This window comes from Vicugna pacos, chromosome X (assembly GCF_048564905.1).
Source record: "Vicugna pacos chromosome X, VicPac4, whole genome shotgun sequence".
Taxonomy (NCBI): domain Eukaryota; kingdom Metazoa; phylum Chordata; class Mammalia; order Artiodactyla; family Camelidae; genus Vicugna; species Vicugna pacos.
In genome coordinates, this window is record NC_133023.1 from 73,414,969 (window position 1) to 73,435,574 (window position 20,606).

The following is a 20,606-nucleotide window of genomic DNA, read 5'->3' on the forward strand; positions in this document are numbered from 1 at the left end:
AGCACCACTAATCTTCAAACTCCTTGAGGGCAGGGAATATATGCTGGTTAGCGTAGATCAATATGGCGGTGCTTGATAGGTAATTGACAACATTACAAATTCACAAAACTGTCAAAATCACAATTCTAAGTATCAGCACAGCAAAATGAACTCTTAATTGTCAGTTAATGTTTACACATCCTACCAGACTTGCAAATTGACCTATTATAGCCTTATTTTGCAACATAAAAGAAAACGGGTAGAAAATTATGAAAGAATCCACATAAGGTCATCTGATATATACCATGGGCCTGTATTTTCAGTTTGACCACAAGTATTTAATATCAGAATGAAATGGAAGGCTAGATGACCAAGGATCTATTTAAAATTTTTTTTAAATCCTACCAGAAATATTTTAATAATAAATATGATGAGAGAATGCAGAATATTTTTCAAGTAGGTCAAAACTAAAGCACAAATGAATTTAGGGGAAAAAAATCTAATGAAATGAGTCTATCTTGACTTAGTTAAAATTATTTTGAAGTCTTTTGTGGTTCAAATCTTTAGAAATGCTTCCAGAATATTAAAATTGTAATCCATTTATCCATTTGAGAACTATTTATTAAAAACCTACTTAATACTATGCATTCTGTGTACAGTAGTGACCAAGACAGGCACTGTACATCTTTTTGAAACCAGGGCCAACTTATCCACAAAAACCTCAGCAGAAACATGAAGGATGATAAGAGTAGGAAAGGAAATGCACTGGAGGAAAAATGTGCGCAGACCTGGGCAGTGCACTGGGTGGTCCCATGAAACTGTCTCTTCCTTCAACTGTGTTTGGATGGAACAGACCCAGGGACGCCCCTTCCTCCAGCCTCCAACCACCCTCCAACCTTTTTTCCAGTGGCAGCATTCAGAACCAGCCACCCTGCTATCCTCCGTTTCCAGGACCAGCCAGCATCATTTTGTGAGCCTAACTCCTTATTACCATCAACCATGCACTCCCAGATTTGTCAGAATTATTCTACTGAGGTGGAGGCCGCCAGCAACCGCCTGGCCAACATGCCATCTGCGGGCCCCCTACACCTACCTCTCTTTGGACTTCTATTTCGACGTGGCTCTGGAGGGTGTGGGCCACTTTTCCCGCGAACTGGCTGAGGAAAAGCTCGAGGGCGTCCAGCGTTTCTCGAAAACGCGAAACCAGCACCACAGCCGCGCCGTCTTCCAGGACGTCCGAAGCCATCTCAGGATGAGTAGGGGAAAACCCAGGACGCTATGGAAGCTGCCATGCTCGTGGAGAAGAACCTGAACCAGGCCCTTAGGGGCCTGCGTGCCCTGGGCTCTGCCCGCGCAGACCCTCAGCCCCGGCACTTCCGGGATGAGCAGATGAAACTCATCAAGTGGGCGCCCTCCTGACTAACCTCCGCAGGCTGGCTGGTCCCCAGGCTGGGCTGGGTGAGTATCTATTCGAAAGGCTCACCCTCAAGCACGACTAGGAGCCTCTGCAACCCAGCGGCTCTGGTGTCAGGGCTTCTGCCTGAAGCGTCTCTCTGCAATCCCCAGGCAGCTTTTTAACCACCCTGGAGCCCTCGCCCAAGCCTGGGACCAAATGGAAACAATAAAGCTTCTTGCAGAAAAAAAAAGAAAGAAAAAAAATGTGCACAGATCTCAAAGTGTAGGAGAGGTGATGATGAGTTGGAAGAATGCCAAATACCTCCATATGTTTAGAGCAGTGGTTTTCAACTCAGGGTGATTATGCCTCGCAGAGGACATTTGGTAATGCCTGAAAATATTTTTGGTTTTCACAACAGGAAAGGATGCTACTGGCATCTCACGAGGAGAGGCCAGGGATGCTGCTAAATATCCTACAATGCACAGGACAGCCGGCCACCACAAAGAACGATTCTGCCCAAAATGTCAATAGTATGGAAGTTGAGAAACTGTTAGAGACTTGCAGGGAAGGCATAGCTGAGTGGTAGAAGAGTACATGCTTAGTATGCTTAGTATAATGGGGTTCAATCCCTATTATCCCCATTAAAAACAAAGAAAGAAGGGGGGAAAAAAGACCTAGAACTGGAGAATTTGAGAATTTTAGTCTTTGCCAATTCTCGATAGCCAGAGATGGCACCTTGTTGCTTAGATTTACATTTTTCCTTGGTTACTAGTGAGCATAAATGTTTAAAAAGTTTAAATATATTTATTACTATGTATTTCTTCTTTAGTACATTTTCTGTCTGTGCCCTTTGGAGATTTCTCAACTGGTTATTGATTTGTTGCTTAGTGTCCTGGAAGAACTCTTTATATATTACAGATAGAAAACCAATGTGTCATTTATGTTGCAAATATTTCTCCTTTATCATTTTCTTTGATGTTTTATTTTCATTTCTGTGCAGTTTCTAACTTTTATGTAGTCAAATCCATTATTCTCATCTTTTCACATTTTCTGCTTTTCTATTATAAAAGCTGTTTTCAACTGAAATTGCATAAACTGATTATTTTAATACAGTGTGATAAACAGTATAGAATGGTATATCCCATACCAACAGTGTGGAGGCACAAAAAAACTCAATTAAAATAGGCAGAAGGAGCAGAATTAGTTTGTTTTTATTGTGCTATGTACCCTAAGTGCCTAGAAAAGTGCCTGGCACATAATAGGCAACCAATAAATATTCATTAAATGTTGAATAAATAAATAAATGATATTTAATTGGTCACATAATTGCAGTTTATGACAGAGTATAAAATATTCATACTTGCAAACATTCTTTGTGGAATTGGATAATGAGTAGAAGAGATCATACACTTTTGCATTTCTCCTAGTTTATCCCCTTCAAAGCTCTGTCTGAATCTAGGGCTTCCAGGCTCTCAAAGTCATCCTAAGAATACACATCAGGCTTAGGGCTGGTCCTGATGCCTTTGAAGGTATCTACACGTCTCCAGATCCTCTTCTCAACCCAAATTGACTTTTGTTTTTGTTTTGAAAAGAAAGGATTATTCTCCCTTCACCCAGATACACACACGTACACATACATTTTAAGTATAAAGTGAAATCTCCTCTGAACCCCGTCCCACTTCCCAGAGATTGGATGTATCTCCCCCCCCCCCATTTTTTTTAATGTATTTGCAGTAGGCATGAATTTGTTCCTGATTGCTTTGGTAGAAGAAACAGCACATTTTTGTTTGGCTTTTTAAAATTAAATTCAACTTAGGTCTGAGCCCTCACATTCCTAGCTGATAGAGCACCCACTATCAGTCATCCTTGGAGGTCCCTCCCCTATCAGATTCTATAGGAATCTCAGAGCTTACGAAGTCACAGGAAAGTGAGAGAGAAAGGCTAGCCCTTAATATCTGGTGGTCACCGTCACAACTGATGATTCTGCTACCCAATGACACCAATTGAATTCTGCTTCTCTGCCACTGCCAGGTGCCAGTGATCTGTAGTGTGTATGACAGATCCACCTTTCAATGATGCTTTTTCCGTGCTTCTAGGATTTACCCCAGGGGATCCTCACTGGTCCTCTCAAGACAAGACCGTGGATGTTTTTGATCAGCCCCCAGCATATACCTCCCTCTAGCAGTAGTAGTGCCACGTCCCTGACCAAGGAACCTCTTCCTCTCCAGCAATAATCACTCACCAAATTGACAGCAAGTATAAATGCCTACCCACCTCCAGGGCAACTACAGACTTGACCAACAAAGATATAGACAGGTGTTATTGTTTGGGTTTTTTTGGAGTGGTTTTGGTTTGCGTGTTTTCCCGCCAGGGCTGCTCCTAATAAGGAAAGAAAAGGAGGAAGTAATGAAGGGAGAAAGGAAGAAAAGATAAATAGATGGAAAAATGAAGGGAAGGAAGAAGGAAATAGCTGTTAACTTTCCTTACCCTCCCACTCCCATCCCCAAGAAAGAGACTGACTCCTAGATGTGAGTTGGCTTTGAGCCAAGCAAGATAGGTTTAAGACTCCAGAAGTTGTACTGAATTTGAGGAAGATCTTAGGAAGTCTCTGAAATAAAGAGCATCTTTAATAATCCCCTTTTAACACATTTAAAATCTATTCAAAGGAAAGAACTCAGAAAGTAGCAAAATATTTCCACGCATTAGGTCCTCTAGATATAAAGCTCACTGATTTTAACAGGTCATCACACCCGTTTCTATTTCCTCCCTCACGTTGGCAAGGAACCAAATGCGTTTTGATTGCTGAATAGGATAAGATCGCGTGACCTGCTAGGAGATTTTTAATCAATGAAAAAGAGCAGCAGGCACAAATGTCTGGAGTTCATCAAACACTGGAGCAGCAACTTAAGATTTGATTAGAGTGGATTTCCACTTAAAATGACAACATCAAGCTACCGTATTATTGGAAAACCATTACAAGTGCAGATGAAGCCGACCATGGACTAGAGTATACTTTAGAATCCTTTAGCAGTAAGTGGGAAAAGTTACTTCATATGATCTTGCCAAAGCTGTGCTTCTCTGAAAATTCTCTGAGTTTCAGTCAACTTGAACATGAACTAAAATGTATTTTCCAGAACATTCTGACACTAACATTTTTAGTCAAATATATTGGGACAGTTTTTCAACCCCAGAGTATCAGTTCTATGATCACAGCGCCATTTAGATGGTCTGCTATTGAGCATTGCCCCCAAAGTTAGGATTGGACAAGTGGTGGGAAAATACTCCACCACCTTAAGGGAAAAGAGGCCCTGACTTTGGGGCACTGAATCAAGTACATTATTCATATTAGTTGGCATATTATAAAGATTGTGTAAAAAATTTATTAACCATTAGATGATGTAGAAATAATCTGTCCTCACATCTTTGAAGGAGCTGAAAGAATGTCACCAAACACACACACATGCACATACTCATTCAAGTATCTTTGAGGAATTGGTACTTGCCAATAGCCATATGCAATCACAGTAACATTCTTTTCTCTTTTTCACAGTGGGAGCAGACCTCCTCAAGACCTATTCTTAAGGGCACTTACTGACTCACAGATGTTCTCCCTTGTCCCGTCTTCAGGAAATAGTTACATAAGTTCTACAAGGTTAATTTTAGTAACTTAATTCATCACTCTGGATCTTTGTCCCCCAACCTATAAAATGAGGAGAACAATAAACTACCCTAAACCTTCTACACTGTCAGTGGGAATGTGAAGTGGTGCAGCCACTATGAAAAACAGTATGGAGATTCCTTAAAAAAACTAAAAATAGACTTACCATATGATCCAGCAATCCCACTCCCAGGCATATATCCAGAGAAAACTCCAATTCAAAAAGATACATGCACCCCAGTGTTCATAGCAGCACTAGTTACAATAGACAAGACATGGAAACAGCCTAAAGGTCCATCAATAGATGACTGGATAAAGAAGGTGGGGTATATATATACAATGGAATACTACTCAGTCATAAAAAGAATAAAATAATGCCATTTGCAGCAACATGGATGGACCTCGAGATCATCATTCTAAGTGAAGTAAGCCAGAAAGAGAAAGAAAAATACTATATGATATCACTAATATGTGGAATCTAAAAAAAGAAAAAAGAAGACATAAATGAACTTATTTACAAAACAGACTCACAGACATAGTAAACAATCTTATGGTTACAGGATAGGGGGAAGGGGTGGGAAGGGATAAATTGCGATTTCAAGATTTGCAGATACACACAACTATATATAAAATAAATAGATAACAAGGTCCTACTGTATAGCACAGGGAACTATATTCAATATCTTGTAGTGACCTGTAATGAAAAGGAATCTATGTATGTATATGTATGACTGAAACATTATGCTGTACACCAGAAACTAACACAACATTGTAAACTGACTATACTTCAATAAAAAAACAACAAAAACAAACTACCCTATCTACTAGTCCATGAAGCTTATGAAAGGCTGAAATAAGATGATGTATGTATTCACAAAATATAAAGCTTCTTTTTCCACCTGTTCCACATTAATTTAGCCAGGAAGCATACTAGGTGCTCAGGAGATAAAAATGAAATCAACAGAGTCACTGTTCTCTCGGGTCTTTCTGACACAAGGTATTCACTCGGGCAGACCTATTTCAGCACCTGATATTATGGTGGTCACCGTGCTAAGTGAGGGGGTTAATGAAGATGAAAAACAGGGTCCTTAAACATAACATTGTATATCAATTATACTTCAGTTAAAAAGAAAGAAGAAAAAAAAGCAGGGTCCTTACTCTCAAGAAGCACACAGTCTACGCAAGAGGCATGCCCCAAAACCAACAACTACAAAATAGCACAATTAATGCCATGATACAGAAGAACACAAAAGAGGAAAGGCTCGCACACATCCCTGTTCTCCGCCTGAGATTAGGAGATGCTGCCACCGTGTCATCAGTACTGACCTGAATAAGCTCTTTTGACTTGAACAGTCGTGTTCCCCATATGTGTGGGCAACTGAGAGAGAAATTAGCCTGCTTTATACTCCACTCTCCAATTTATGAATTAAAAAACAGAAATTTTTATTAAAATAGGTTAAACACTAACATGAAGAAGGATGCAGAAAGTCATCCAAGGCAAGTTTTTAAAAAGACATTAACTCCTAAGTACAAGTTGTTGCTTTTCTCACTAATAGTTAACAAGCATTATTTAGGGCAGATCCATCTCTTTTTGCATGGTAGTCCTTAAGAGCAAAATACCAGTTTATTGTTGGAAAAACATCTTAGAGTAGAATTGCTCTTATGAATTACATAATTTAATCTTACTTGAAATATTTAAGCAAAATAAATTTAAAATTCTAACTAGAACATAAGATGCACCAAAGGAAACTTCCCTAAGCATTTAACTGGCATGAGATATTGTTGTGTGTGAGCTTTTTTTGTTTTTTTAATAAAGTATCTAGTTTTCCCAAGATAACATCCCATGGGAGTTAGGGAATTTATTTTTAAAGAGTGTAATTTTTTTCTTTAATATGCTGCGATAATTCTAGGACAGCAGTCTCTCTCTGGGGAAAAAAAAGGCATTCAAGTGGGTTGCCATCTGTACAGCCCCTATTCCAAATCATGGAAACAAGCTGGTTCAGAGGCTGAATGACAAATACTATGAATTTCGAACAAATCTAAACCTGCCATTCTTCTCAGCTTGGATGCTCAAGAAATCATTTAAAACATTTGATTGTTGTGTCATCGCACACCTTGAGAGGAGTTTTGATTTCAGGGATTACAATTACCTGAAAAACACAGAACCATTTGCCTTGCAGACACTATTTAGATTGGAAGACCTTTTCATCACAGCCCTGAAACTTCATCTTACATCATCTCCCGGCGCGAGCTGACTGTATTATGCTTGGAGCTGCATTGAAGGCTGAAGCATTACCAGGACTGCCGGCTTGTTTTACTGACAAGCCTTGCAGGCAGCATTAGTATCACAGGCTGCGGCACATTCAGGCACTTTCGAGAAGAGAGGTTAAATCCTAGAGGGAAGAGGGTTTGGGGAACAAGTGCTTTAGCAACAGGAAGAAATCAGTTAGCCAGCAAGACAGCAGGACTGAACAGGTATTTAGCTCTTTAGGGAAACCTCCAACTACGTATCAAGGTCAAGGAAAAGCATGAGATCAATTAGAGTAGATATTTACAGGCATTTAATATTTGATGATGCTGATATTTAAAGAGAAAGGACAAAGAATTCATCTTTTCTCTGTGCCATTAATTTATAAATATTCTGCATCTAAAAATAAACTTTTTCACAGAAATGATGTCCTTTTATCGTCTTTCTTTTTTGAAAGCTATTTCTTAATCGATTTGTTTTCAATAATTTAACTATATCAAAAGCACACCATTTAAAATGCCTCTTCATTTAACCCCAAAGTAATTAAATCAGCAATAGGCATGTATTATGAATAACTTTATCAATCAGTGTCAGCATTCCAAATGTTTGAAATTGTTCAGTAATATCCAGGATAATGATTTCAGAAATACAGGGGAGGCATCATGATTCTTAATGTGTTATTATGACATTTATAAAATGTTAAGGAGGAAAAAATGAGAACAAAAAAAAGGAAAATGAACTATTAAAGGCACACATGTCAATTTCATGAAGTGGTTCAAGATTAGCATTTTATTCAGAATGAGCTAATTTTATTGTTATTTTATAATCCTCAGACCAATAGACCAGTCTCCACTTCAGAAATGTTCAGATAACATTTTTCTAACTGAAGGTCTCTCTGCTTAAAGTTTACCTAGCTGAAAAGTATTTGTAACAATCACAAGTTTTATCTATTTTTACCTCACTTACCAGTAATAGCCTCAAAAGATTTTTTGCCTTCAATGGTTTGATTGTTTCTTCCAAGGCTTTAGTTATCAAAGTTTTACATTGTTCCCTGGAACATGTGGGGATAATTAGATCATTGCCCTCAAAATCTGCATTCAATGGCAGTGATTTTATTTCAAGTTTTGAAAGAGGTAAAACAGCAGTTATCTTATTAGAAATTCATTGGATAGAATTTTATCAAAAAAAAAAGACTTGTTTCAGGGGTCATGTTATCTTTTATTAGGAGCCTGATAGATTTATTCTAAAACCCAAAAAGCATAAATCCCTTTCCAAATTCTCAAATGTTTGTAAGAAAAAAAAGGTTTATTATGTTGAATTGGTTTCAACTACTAAATCCTTACTTTAGAAAATGTTCTCCTCTGTCCTTTATATACAATTCCGTATTACAAAGATGATATATATAGTCATCTTTGTATATATGTATTATTTTAAACTTGGGATGTCAAGGATATTGCCAGGCTTTAATGTGTTTTGTTGATCTCCTGAATAATAAAGTAAAAGAGATTTATATTGTTTCATTATCATTCCTTTTTTTTTCTATTTCTGTACTCAACATGAATCATTCATTCAATAACCATTTTTGCTAAACATTGTGTGTAACACAAAAGAAGTACAATGTATAGTCTTTGCCCTCAAAGACATGCACACTCTCTAGGCAGTCAGATATATACACCACTTAGGAGAAAACACCACTTAGGAGGAAAAATGATTATGTGCGAACATGTATGCAAAAGCAGGAGTTACCATAGAAATTTTTTCTAAAGACGAAATTCATCTTCACTTAAATGTATGCAAAAGATTTCACAGAGATGATAGGACTTGAACTGGGTCCTTAGGGATACTAGAGTAAGTTGAAATGAGGAGAGAGGGTATGCAGAAGGAGGAGGAAAGAAACAAAAGAAGGAGCATGACCAGGAGACAGTGAATGGAGACTGCTTTACATAGCAAAAAGATCTTGATGAGCAGTAGGGAAAGACAAAGTTGGAGATAAATTTTGGAGGCACTCAAATACTAACGGGAAGTGTTTGGACGAGGCCAACAGTAATAATGGGGTAGAAATGATGAAGGCAAAAGGTCTAGGGGAGGAAGAAGCATCAATAAGGCTTTCATCCGGGGGAAGGATGTAGCTCAGCGGTAGAGCACGTGATTAGCATGCATGAGGTCCTGGGTCCAATCCCCAGTACTTCCATTAAAAAATAAATAAACCCAATTTATGTCCCCCCTCCCCCAAAATAAGACTTTCATCCATTCATTCTAGCAAGCATTTGTTGAGTACCATTTAGTTTAGTGTGTAGACTATTTGGGGGAGTGAAGTTTCCAAGGTGGCCTCAAGTCATTGAGATTTTAAAAGGAGGTGTTTATATTCACAGAACTTTTACTATACTCTCTGCTCCCATTAAAAAGAAGATTCTAGTCCTCCAAAAGATGCTTTAGCCACCTAAGAAGGATGGTGAAACAGATGAACCAAACATGTGCAATTAGTTCCAGAACTGCCCTTCAATACTGTTGTACTTCTCCTTGCCTTTGAATCCTTCTATTTCCAAACCTTTCTGTCTCCAGCTCCTTTCCTGCCTCACCTCTCCTACTTCCCAGGCTTCATGTAGTTACTTTTTCCTAGATGTTGCTCCAACTTGGAGGTTTGGATTGCCTCAGGCAAAGCCTAAGACATCTTTCCTTTTCTGATTTGCATTAGGAAAAACTGGCTTGGGGAAAAAATTAGGAAGTTTGGGAAGAAAAACAATTGGGGTAGGAGACAGCTGATCAATTTGAGTGTGATTCTATTGACTTTGTATTGATAGTGGGATTCACTATCTCATGCATGATTCCTGATAGGCAGTTGGAAATATTAAATTGGAAATTAAGATCGGAAACAAGGTTGGAATGCAGATTTGGGATTCTTCACCAATGGCAATTTAAGGTCTCCCAGAGGCACTGAAGAGTGTGCCTTTCTCCTTACCCCAGAGTGGGCATCAGTGGTGAGGAGACTGGTCTAAGGTGTTATCCAAGGTCAACTAATATTAATGTGTTGAGTCTTATTAAGGCCTTGCAACAACTCAACGAGGTAGGAAAGTGAGACAGATTATATGCAATTTCTCATTGGAATTTTTATTTGATTAAGAATTTTATTCATATTCAGATTTACACACATATTTATCCCAGACTGATTTTTTTTTTTGAATGCCTTATATATAGACCAATCCTTCATTATCATGACTGGTCTAATTATTCCTAAAATTAGCTGACTCTGCTGTCTTTCTTATCGTCATGTGCAGTCTTGCTCTCACAAATAACTGTGATTAGAAAAATTGCATATGTTAAAAAGAAGGCCAGCTTGAGGAAGTCTGGTCTATAACACACAGATCCTCTAGTCAGCTAAAAATAAAGCAAATATGTAAGGGAAAGCATTAAAGGGAAAAAGGCTTGTTATTCTTTGAGGAATATATTTTGAAACCGTTGGTAACTGTGCCTGGAAAAACAATAGACTGTAAAAAAAATATATGCCTTTTTAGTTTCTATTTACTAATTTTCTACTGAACATACTACACCGGATTCAAGCTCTTTTCTATGTTTTAAATCATTTTGTTATAGACCATCAAGTGGAGACATGAATATAAATCCAAGAGGATGGGAGAACATTCACTAACTATAAGGCACGGGTGGGAAATTAGAAACATAGAGGACTCTTATTCACTCCTTTGGAGCACTGGATCATGGAATTGAAAGGAATTTGAGGAAAAAAATATTTAGTTCAGGTACTTTTGTTTTAAAGAAGAAACTACCATTCAGAGAGACTGTGAAAAGCTTAGGGTCATATAGCTGGTAAATGGCAGAGCTCAGTCCTGAATCAAGATCTCCCAACTTTCAGGTCCATGCTCATTCCAAAGTACCACACTGTTTATACTGATCTCGACATCTTGACTAAATGAATGAATCCAAAAGTAACTCTACAGAGAAAGACAAATATCATATGATATCATATGTACAGTCTAAAAAAAAGAGACAAATGAACATTTACAGAACAGAAGGAGACTCACAAACGTAGAAGACAATCTTATGGTTACCAAATGGGAAAGACAGGGGGAAGGATAAATTAGCAGTTTGGGATTAGCAGATACACACTACCATATATGAAACAGATAAACAACAAGGTCCTACTGTATAGTACAAGGAACTGCAGTCAATTTCTTGTAATAACCTATAATGGAAAAGAATCTGTTAAAAAGAATATATATGTATATGTGTAACTGAATCACTTTGGTGTACATCTGAAACTAGCATATTATAAACAACTATACTTCAATAAAAACAATTTTTTAAAGTAACTCTTGAGTCCTTACTCTCTGCTTACCAATGTGGCATGTGTTGAAGGGGAAGCTAAAATTTAAAAGAGAAGGGTTTTAAATTTCAAGACACTGACCTTGTTGCCAGGAGCATTGAAATGTACATGAGGTCAGCATACAAGAAGCAGTTAGCAGGTAGCATCAGAACTAATCTATAATCAACTGCTCAATGGTGGCAGGCTGATGATCAGGGAAGAGAAATTGGAATTGGGTAGAGCATGAGTAGAGAAGCATCTATTCTGCTCCAAAGCCACTAGACAGAACTCTGAGTCATATTTTAACAAGGTATGTGTCACCATCAATATACCAGGAGTAAAAAGGCAGTCTGCAGTCATCTTCATCACAGGATACAGATAGAAAAGTTGATAAGAGTTGAAGTTTCCTAAAGAATTTTAAACCCCTGCCCCCAAAATAAGCTGTATTCACTCTTACTGTAAAATTATTAAAATTCCTGTCAAAGCATCAAAAAACAGTTTCCTCAACTTTACGATCTTAAATCTCACTAACACGATAAATATTAGAGTCTCCTTTTTAGGGCAAACAGCACGTAACTCCAGAAAAATGTAGAGCAAGCTTTGAGCAGAGGTCCTCATTGAAGTGGGAGCATTCAGTGCCCCAAATTGCTTTAAATTAATGGTATTATCAAAAGGCTAAGATACAAATGTATGCTTAGCAAGTGGTTTGAGGCAAGCGAAAGAAACAAAGAAAAAATGGGCAAGTAATATTACTCTTTGGTTTTACCCACTTAAAATTAAATTATTATACTGTAGACATTAAACCTACAAATGAATATAACCTATTTCAAGGATAAATTACATCATCTATAGAGTAATTTTAAAACACATTTTTCATTGCCATTAAATCTGTTTTTAGCATAAATATGCACTTTTTTTTGGTCTCTACTTTTTCTGTAATTTTTTTTCACTGCTGGGTTTCTCCAGGGCCTGTAACTACACTGAGGCATAGGCGATCAATAGATATTTGTTGCATTTTTCTAGATCAGGCCTTTTTCTCTTTCTAGATGTATGAACATTTAACCTCCATCATTGCGTAGGCTGCAAGGGCTACACAAAGAGACTAACAGCAATTTGAAAACATACTTTGAAAGTTATTGTATAAACAATGCTAAAATTAGATATAGTTCTGTGAAAAAAAGGTCATTTCTCTTCTTCTTGTGGAAAAATTAGGGATTAAAACTGGTGAGATCTTTTAGAGCCTCAGTGTGAGTTCAAATAAGCAAAAAATAAGGAAAGAAAAAGGAAAGAAGAAAAACCAAGTCAACAAGAAAAGAAGAAGAGGATCCAGAACTACTTTTATCACTAACTCCCAGAAAAAAAAGTCAATAAACAGAGCAAAAATAGGGTTAATACTGTACCCCAATAACAGAAAACTGGAATTGTATGAGGCTGCTGCCAGCTGATGGTCCTTACCTACTTGGCTTGAGACAAATTAGAGGCAGAAGAGTTGAGTTAAATGGGCTGGTGTTACTGATGCAAATTTGGGTCTGCTCACCCATGCGCAGTAAAGCCAATCTGCTGACGCTGTGTAGTGATGAAGGAAAGTGCAGCGTTTATTGCAGGGCACCAAGGAGGGAGTTCAGGTACTTAGTGCTCAAAACTCCTGAACACACTGTGGGTTTCAGAAAAGTATTTGTAAAGACCAGGTGAGGGAGGGGGGGTTGCAGGGTAAGTGATCAGCTCATTCACAATTCTCCGATTGGTTGATGGTGAGGTAACAGGGCAGTGTCACGGGGGTTAATATTATCAAGCCTCAGGCTCCTGTCAGCCTGGGGGCTATAGACTCATGATCATCAAGTAGTTAATGTCTTCCACTTGCTGGGGGTTTTGGCACCTGTAAAACAGCTCAGGAAATATGCATCAGATACTGTAAACTAGGTACTTTAGAGAGGAGCTAAAGCAGAGGATAGGCCTGGTGGGGAGGCGGGTGAGTCTGTCCCAGAAGGCCCCCGCCCCCAAAAGGTCCTGCTCAGTTACACTGGGTTTGGAGTCCGACCTAGATATGCATCGCAGTTCTGCATCTTAACAGATATGAGACTTTCAGGGTTACTGTGACATTAGAGACTATCAATAAGTGCAGCTTTTTCAGCTTCTCAAGTTAGTATTTAGCTTGTAGACAACCAGGCTGAATTTAGTCTCAATAAGGCAATTTTTCTGCCTAAAACAAATACGCACACCATAGACACGTAGACGATGCTTGTAAAACCTTGTTGAAATATTTTAAGCAAATTTTTGTCACACTAATAATATCCCTTGAGTCAATACAGACAAAAATCATTGCTAAAGTCCAATCAGTTGTTCAAAAATAAACATGAAATGAGTCCCTACTACGTGCCAAATGCTTTGCCAGGCACTGAGGATATTACAGTGAGTAAGGCTTAATCCTTGCCTTTCAGCAACTTATAGTTCAATGGGAGAAGACTCTTGTAAACATTTATAAAAGGGTGATGAGGAGATCCATTGTTTTCAACTCAACAAGTCATTTAGGAAAAAAAAAGAAAGCTTGGCATCAGAAGTGGGTCTACTAAGTATACTTCAATTAAAAAAAAATCACAATGCACAGCAAGCATTTCAATTTAAAATAAATAAATTAGTAAGTAAATATCCTTAGTCCCACTTCCCATAGTCCTGTTAACCATAACTGGAGATGGCAAGCAGGTCACCACTAAAAAGCAGGCCTTCTAAACTCACTGAAAATAATCACAATTAGAGAACAGAATAGAGTCCATATACCCAAATCATGAAATCAATCACTCTTTAAAAAGTAAGAGCTAACATAAAATTAACATTTTTATAGAGTATATAATTTAAAAAGCACTTTCCTATCTATAATCTCATTCAACCCTCACAAATCCATGAGTTTAGTAGCCATTCTTTGGCACCTTTAATAGGTAAGGAAACTGAGATTTTAAAAAGGGAAGTGAAGAAATTGACTCGGTATGACACGCTAGGAAATGAGAACAGGTGCCCCTGAGGACTGGAAAGAGAAACAGCCCAAAGATAGAAATCAGGTGGGATCAAATGAAATAAAAAAGGGAGGGAAGGAGAGGGAGAGGGAAAGAAAGAAAGACAGAGGGAAGCCACAGTCCACAGGAACACAGGAAGGGCTCCTGAAAGTGAGGAGGGCTTCCAGAGTGTTTACTAGTACAGAGATGACTGAGACCATGTGCAACCAAAATGATAACAGGTTTGAGTCCTACAGCAGAAGCAGTCAGGAATTTTGACCCCACTGTAATGCCTCTATCATGATCTTGGACCAGACAGCAAACAACAAAGGCCTATACTTCCTGTCTCCATTTCCTCTCCTTCATGTCATTTGATCACTCTGATTTGCTGATTAGCTTCCGCTCCACCAACAGCGCTCTCATTGAGGTGACTAATAGACTCCAAATTGCTAAATCCAGTAGTTAATTCTCAGTCCGCATCTTACTTGATGTGCTATGTGCTATGGTCTGAATGTTTGTGTCCCCCATATGTTGAAATCCTAATGCCCAATGTGATGATATTAAGAGGTGGGACCTTTGGGAAGTGATTAGGTTATAAGGGTGAAATCCTCATGAATAGGATTAGTGTCCTCGTAAAAGAGGCTCCACAGGGCTCCTTAGCCCCTTCCAGCGTATGAGGATGCAGCAAAAAGTCGACAGTGTGAGACCTAGAAGAGAGCCCTCAACCTGACCATGCTGATACACTGATCATAGACTTCCAGCCTCCAGAACTTTGAGAAATAAATTTCTTTTGCTTATGAGACTGCTAATCCGTGGTATTTTGTTATGGCAGCCCAAATAGATTAAGACAATTTATCAGGAATAACAACACAATAATTGACATCTCTTCCCACATATCTAACAGACAGTTCAAACTCAGCATGTTCAAACCTGAATTCTTGGTCTGCTTCCCAAACCTACTCTACATGCAGCCTTCTGCATCTTAATGAGTGGCAATTTCATCTTTTCAGTTGTTCAGGCCAATAAAAGCCTTGAAGTTATTATTAAAAAATTATTTATTGAAATAAGTGTATATATATCAGACATCTAATGTTGAAGAATTTTCACAAATTGATCAAATGCGTGTAACCAACTGAAGGGCAAGAAACAGAACTTGAACAATACCCTGGAAGCCTTTCTTAGACTGCCCCCTTCTAGTTACTAGCTCCCCTTCAATGAAACAAATGTGTCTCTCAGAATGCAATGCAGAAGAACAAGAAAGAAAAGCTAAGAGACACAAAGTGTATATCCAGAAGTTCCAGCATGCATCTGATAATCAGTGCTAAGAGAAAAAGAAGAGATTTTTTAAGTGGGCAGGAAGGAGAATAGACAAAGCAATAACAGAAGAAAATTTTCCAGAACTAAAGAAAGGCATGAGTTCTCAAGTTTAAGAGGCCTAGCAGTTGTCAAACAGGATGTAGGATGTATAGATAAAGACCCACACCTAGACACACTGTGGTGAAATTCTAGAATAAAAAGAAAAACAAACAAAAAAACCCTCTTAGCTTCCAGAGAGTAAGACATTGCCCTTAAAGGAGCAATAATCAATGAAATCTGAGTCAGTGACATCTGTGACATCTGAATTCTCATAGCTAACATTGTGAAGGAAGAAGATGGGACAATATTAAAAATAAGAAAATAAGATTTTCTTTAAAGTTTTGGATCATGTTTATGTTTATGTACATTATTGAAAAAATAGATTAAAATATCTGGATTCCAAAACAAAAATAGTCCACAATCCCATCACTTAGTGAGGTCAATGTTTTCCTCTAGCCAGGTTTTCTTCTAGTCCTTGTTTATCTGCATTTTCAAATTTCAAATATTTGCAATAGTATTACAAGTAGAAATGATATTCTATAGGCTTACTTTATAATATATCATGAGAACTATTCTAGTTGGTAGATTTTATTTCTTATCTTCCCCTGACTCTTCTTCCCCCTCATTCCCTTCCTCCCTTATTTGTGGTAACATTACCACTCCTATTTTTGTGATTTTTTTTCAAAATATCTCAACTCCTCTTGCTTGTTTTCTCTACCCCTTAAAAGTTAGAATCAGCCTGTCAAACTTCACAAAAATATTTGTTGGGCTTTAATTGGAACTCTATAGGATTTACAAATTAATTTGATGAGGACTGCCATCTTTAGAAAATTGAACCTTTCCATCTAGGGACATAGCATAGCTCTCCATTTATTCTAATTATCTTTTGTGTGGAGAAACCACTAGCGTCACTGGCACAGACATTTAGGATGACAATTTGGCCATGTCTATTACAGTAAAAGTGCACCCAGAACAAAAAGAGTCCTATGACCCAACAATTCCTTCTCATCAGCTTTGGAGAAATATTCATACTCAAAGATGTCGTACACCATTCTCTATAGCAGGAAAAAAAGAAGGGAATAACCTAAATGTCCATCAATAGGGAAATGGATAAAGAACACATTTCCATCCACTGTTAAACAAACAAAACATATTATGGAATACATACGTGCTTATGGAAAGCGCACATGCATATACACAAAACACACGTATTTCTACTACTCCTCAGCTTTATGATCTTGAATTTACCTGATATTTATTTAACTCTGTTGTTATTTTTCTGATTTGTGTGATTTGAATAGGATTGTAGAGAAGGTTAAATTGATTCAGACTTGGAAAGTCCTTAAAGCAGTGGCTGGTACAAAGTAATTTCACTCAGTGCTAGCTATTATTATTATTATTATTATTATTATTATTATTATTATTATTATTAGTTAAATTCAACAAATATTCCTTAACTAGCCACCATATGTCAGACACTCCATTAGCCATTGGTGACACAGAGATGGCAATGAATCAGTCCCCATCATTGAAAAAGCTTACACACGTGGAACAAATAGAGACGCCCACCATGTCAATACAGTGTGGTAAGCCTTTTGAAAGAATAATTGCAAGGTGCTCTGAGCATATAGAGGAGGCTTACTTAACACAGGATTGGGGTGGGAAGGGTAGAAGAGTGGGGCACTTTTGATATGGAAAACTCTAATGACAACTTTCTCCCCATTAAAGGAGAGAAAGTCCCTGGTAGATTATTTCTTCCTCTCCAAACTTAAAAGCGACCCACCAAAATTTATGTTACCACAAGATTTTCTCATTACAACTCAAGCTTGGCAACCAAGAGTAACCATTATGAGACACGACAGGGTTGTTCCACAGGACAGCTTGGGAAACAACTCTAAATCTTGCTGTAAGCCTCGCAGGGAATCTACTTTATTTTGCAGGGTGCCAGCCTTTCATAACATAGTTTCCACACTCAGAGAGCATTTTATGGTAAGTTTCCAAAGATTGTGTTGCACAACAAATATCTAACTCCCCTGCCAAGGTTTTAAGATTGTATAAACTCAAGATAAAAACAAGTCAGCGTTGCATCGCTATTAAAAAAGAGGGGGGCGAGGCATGACCATTGTTAAAATGCATCGCTATTAAAAAAGAGGGGGGCTTGTGTTAACTAGAGTGTTTATTTAGGAACTATTAGGTAAGTTTCCAACCAGAGGTCACAATCTTACAAGATTCAGACTGAATATTCAAGAGAGAGATTGAAAATCTGATACCAATACATAAGACTGCAATGGGTTAGGAATCCTAGGAGTCCTAATTCCCTTAAGGAATAAAGAATGCTTTGAAGCTAATTCAATAAGTAAGAACTGCGCACCCAGGACAAGCAAAAGTAAGAGATTTCCTGCCCATAAGAGCTCATGGTGTAGTCAGAAAAACAAAGTGCAAGCACAGAAAATAGGATGCAGTGAAGTCTTTTACAATATGTACTTTAAGTATAGGCTTGAGCAAGTGGGATTTTAGCTAGATTGTTAACAAGGATTACACATCCCCTAAGAAAAACTTGTAATGGCTTCTCATTGCCAACAGAAGAAATCTGTTCTTCTCACCTTATCCTACACACTATACCCCAATGGTAATCCTCTGGTCCAGCTAGAATGGCTTAAGCAGTATGCTGCAAGTTTCCCATCTGGGATACTTTGCTGTGCAAATCCTAACCATGGGTAGCCATGTTAATCCTGTCTTTTCCAGGAAACCTTCACAGCTACAGCACTATGCCATCTTTCTCCACTGAATACTCTTACTACTTATCTGCAGTCTGCAGTCTGCTATCTCTTGCTCACCTCCACCTCTACCACAAGAACTTGGTCATGGAGGAGGAAAATTTACAAAGTAGATTAGAACAGAAACACACAAAGTCACCTGTTATGGCCAGAATGACTCACAGGCCCCTAACACTTGACTGCATCCTTGATGAATTAGTTTATGTCTCCAAGGAAAGCAAGGGTTGATCGCAAAAGGTCCTTCTAGTCAATAGACTCCACATATTTCTAACCCCACTGGTGCCAGCATTTCCCACCCACTGAAAGAGAAACTTCAGTGGAAGTTGCCCTACAATAAGTCAACTTTATTCCAGGATGATATACATACTGTGAAAATCACTCCTTTTAGGGGTATAGTTCTATGAGTTTTGACAAATACCCATGAGTGTAGAACCACTGCCACAATCAAGATATAGAATATATGACTTCACTTCTTATGTAAGTTTGTCGACAAGGAGGAAAATGCACTGTTCATGAAGACATGCCCATAATAATTATTTTTCTTTAAAAAAAAAATACTGTCGTGTTAGCTTGGCTAGAATGAATCTATTTGTACTGTACTGACTAACTCCTGAAAAGTAAGAGAAAGAAAATGGTCCTCTCAGATGTAAATTATATCAACACAGTGTATTAGATTAGAATTACAAAAAGTTACCTTAAAGAGACAGAATATTTCACAGGCCCACAAGTCTTGTTGATCATAACCTGATCGCAGATTTTGTATTAACCTGGTGTATCAAGCAAGGGAGACTGGTTCAGTCAGACAGTTTTTTAGACAAATGCTACCCAAAGTATGATCCTTGAGCTGGTGCCTGTATATGAACTGTTTGTCATGGGTCCATGATGAGATAAGTACCTAAACTAAGAGTGAGCAATTAGAAACTTCTAGCAACTTGACAAAGTGATTTTATGTTGGTTGAATCTAATACTAAAAACTCTGGCCTTGTATTTTCTATGTCTCTGTTTCATATTTCTAATGATTTATTTTTATTGCATTTTTTTAAAGTACTGGTCCACTTCCATAAATTGGAAGGAATAAAAGGTCCTTTCTTACGCAGATTGAGAAGCACTGCTCTAGTGCATGCCTCTACCACTTCCTACTTGGATCTACTAAATGTTGACCACTCAGCCCTTAATCATTTACTGCCTTAAATCAAGGGTCAGATTCTATATTTTTGACTTTGCAGGGCATGCAGCTGCAGTCACAACTCTGCTACTTGGGCAAAAGTAGCCATAGATGATATGCAAATGAATGAGCTTGGCTACGTTCCAATAAAACTTTATTACAATGGAAGCAGGCTGGATTTGGTCCATGGACTTTAGTTTGCCAATCTCTGCCTTATATTATCATTTAATTTTGTCATATTGGATTGCAAACACTTCATTAAGAGACCTGAAGCTCACCTTTTTTTTTTTTTCTTTCATTTCAAGCAGTGACTGCAACTTCCAATAACCACCTTTGGAATGAATGAAAAAGGTGACTAATAAACTGGAAAGATGGAAGACAGTATTCCAGGGAGTGAGGAGAGAAAAAAATTTAGAGGCAGAGAGTTAGGAACACGAGTGAAGATAAATCAACCAAAGCCAAGCAGACTGAGGATCATTTCAACACTTCCATCAATGATATAGAGTGTTTTTAAGAATGGTTCCTGGTCAATTCCTTTGCTATCTTTGCTGAATATAAAAAAGAGGAAACAAGTTGGCATTTTACCAAGGAAGAATTTAGGTGACACGTAAAGTAAAACTTCTGGTAAACTTTAGACTGGGTTACCAAAGGAACTTGCTCAGCCAGGGAAATCTCTCAAAATAATATTAATACAAATTAGTCTGAACTGTTTGAAGAGATTG

General features: G+C 37.9%; 1 pseudogene; it reads left to right on the forward strand.

Annotated features, from left to right (window-relative positions):
* The first annotated feature begins 978 nt into the window (after window positions 1-978).
* LOC140691850 (ferritin light chain pseudogene) lies at window positions 979-1,478 on the forward strand (annotated as a pseudogene).
* Window positions 1,479-20,606: the final 19,128 nt, after the last annotated feature.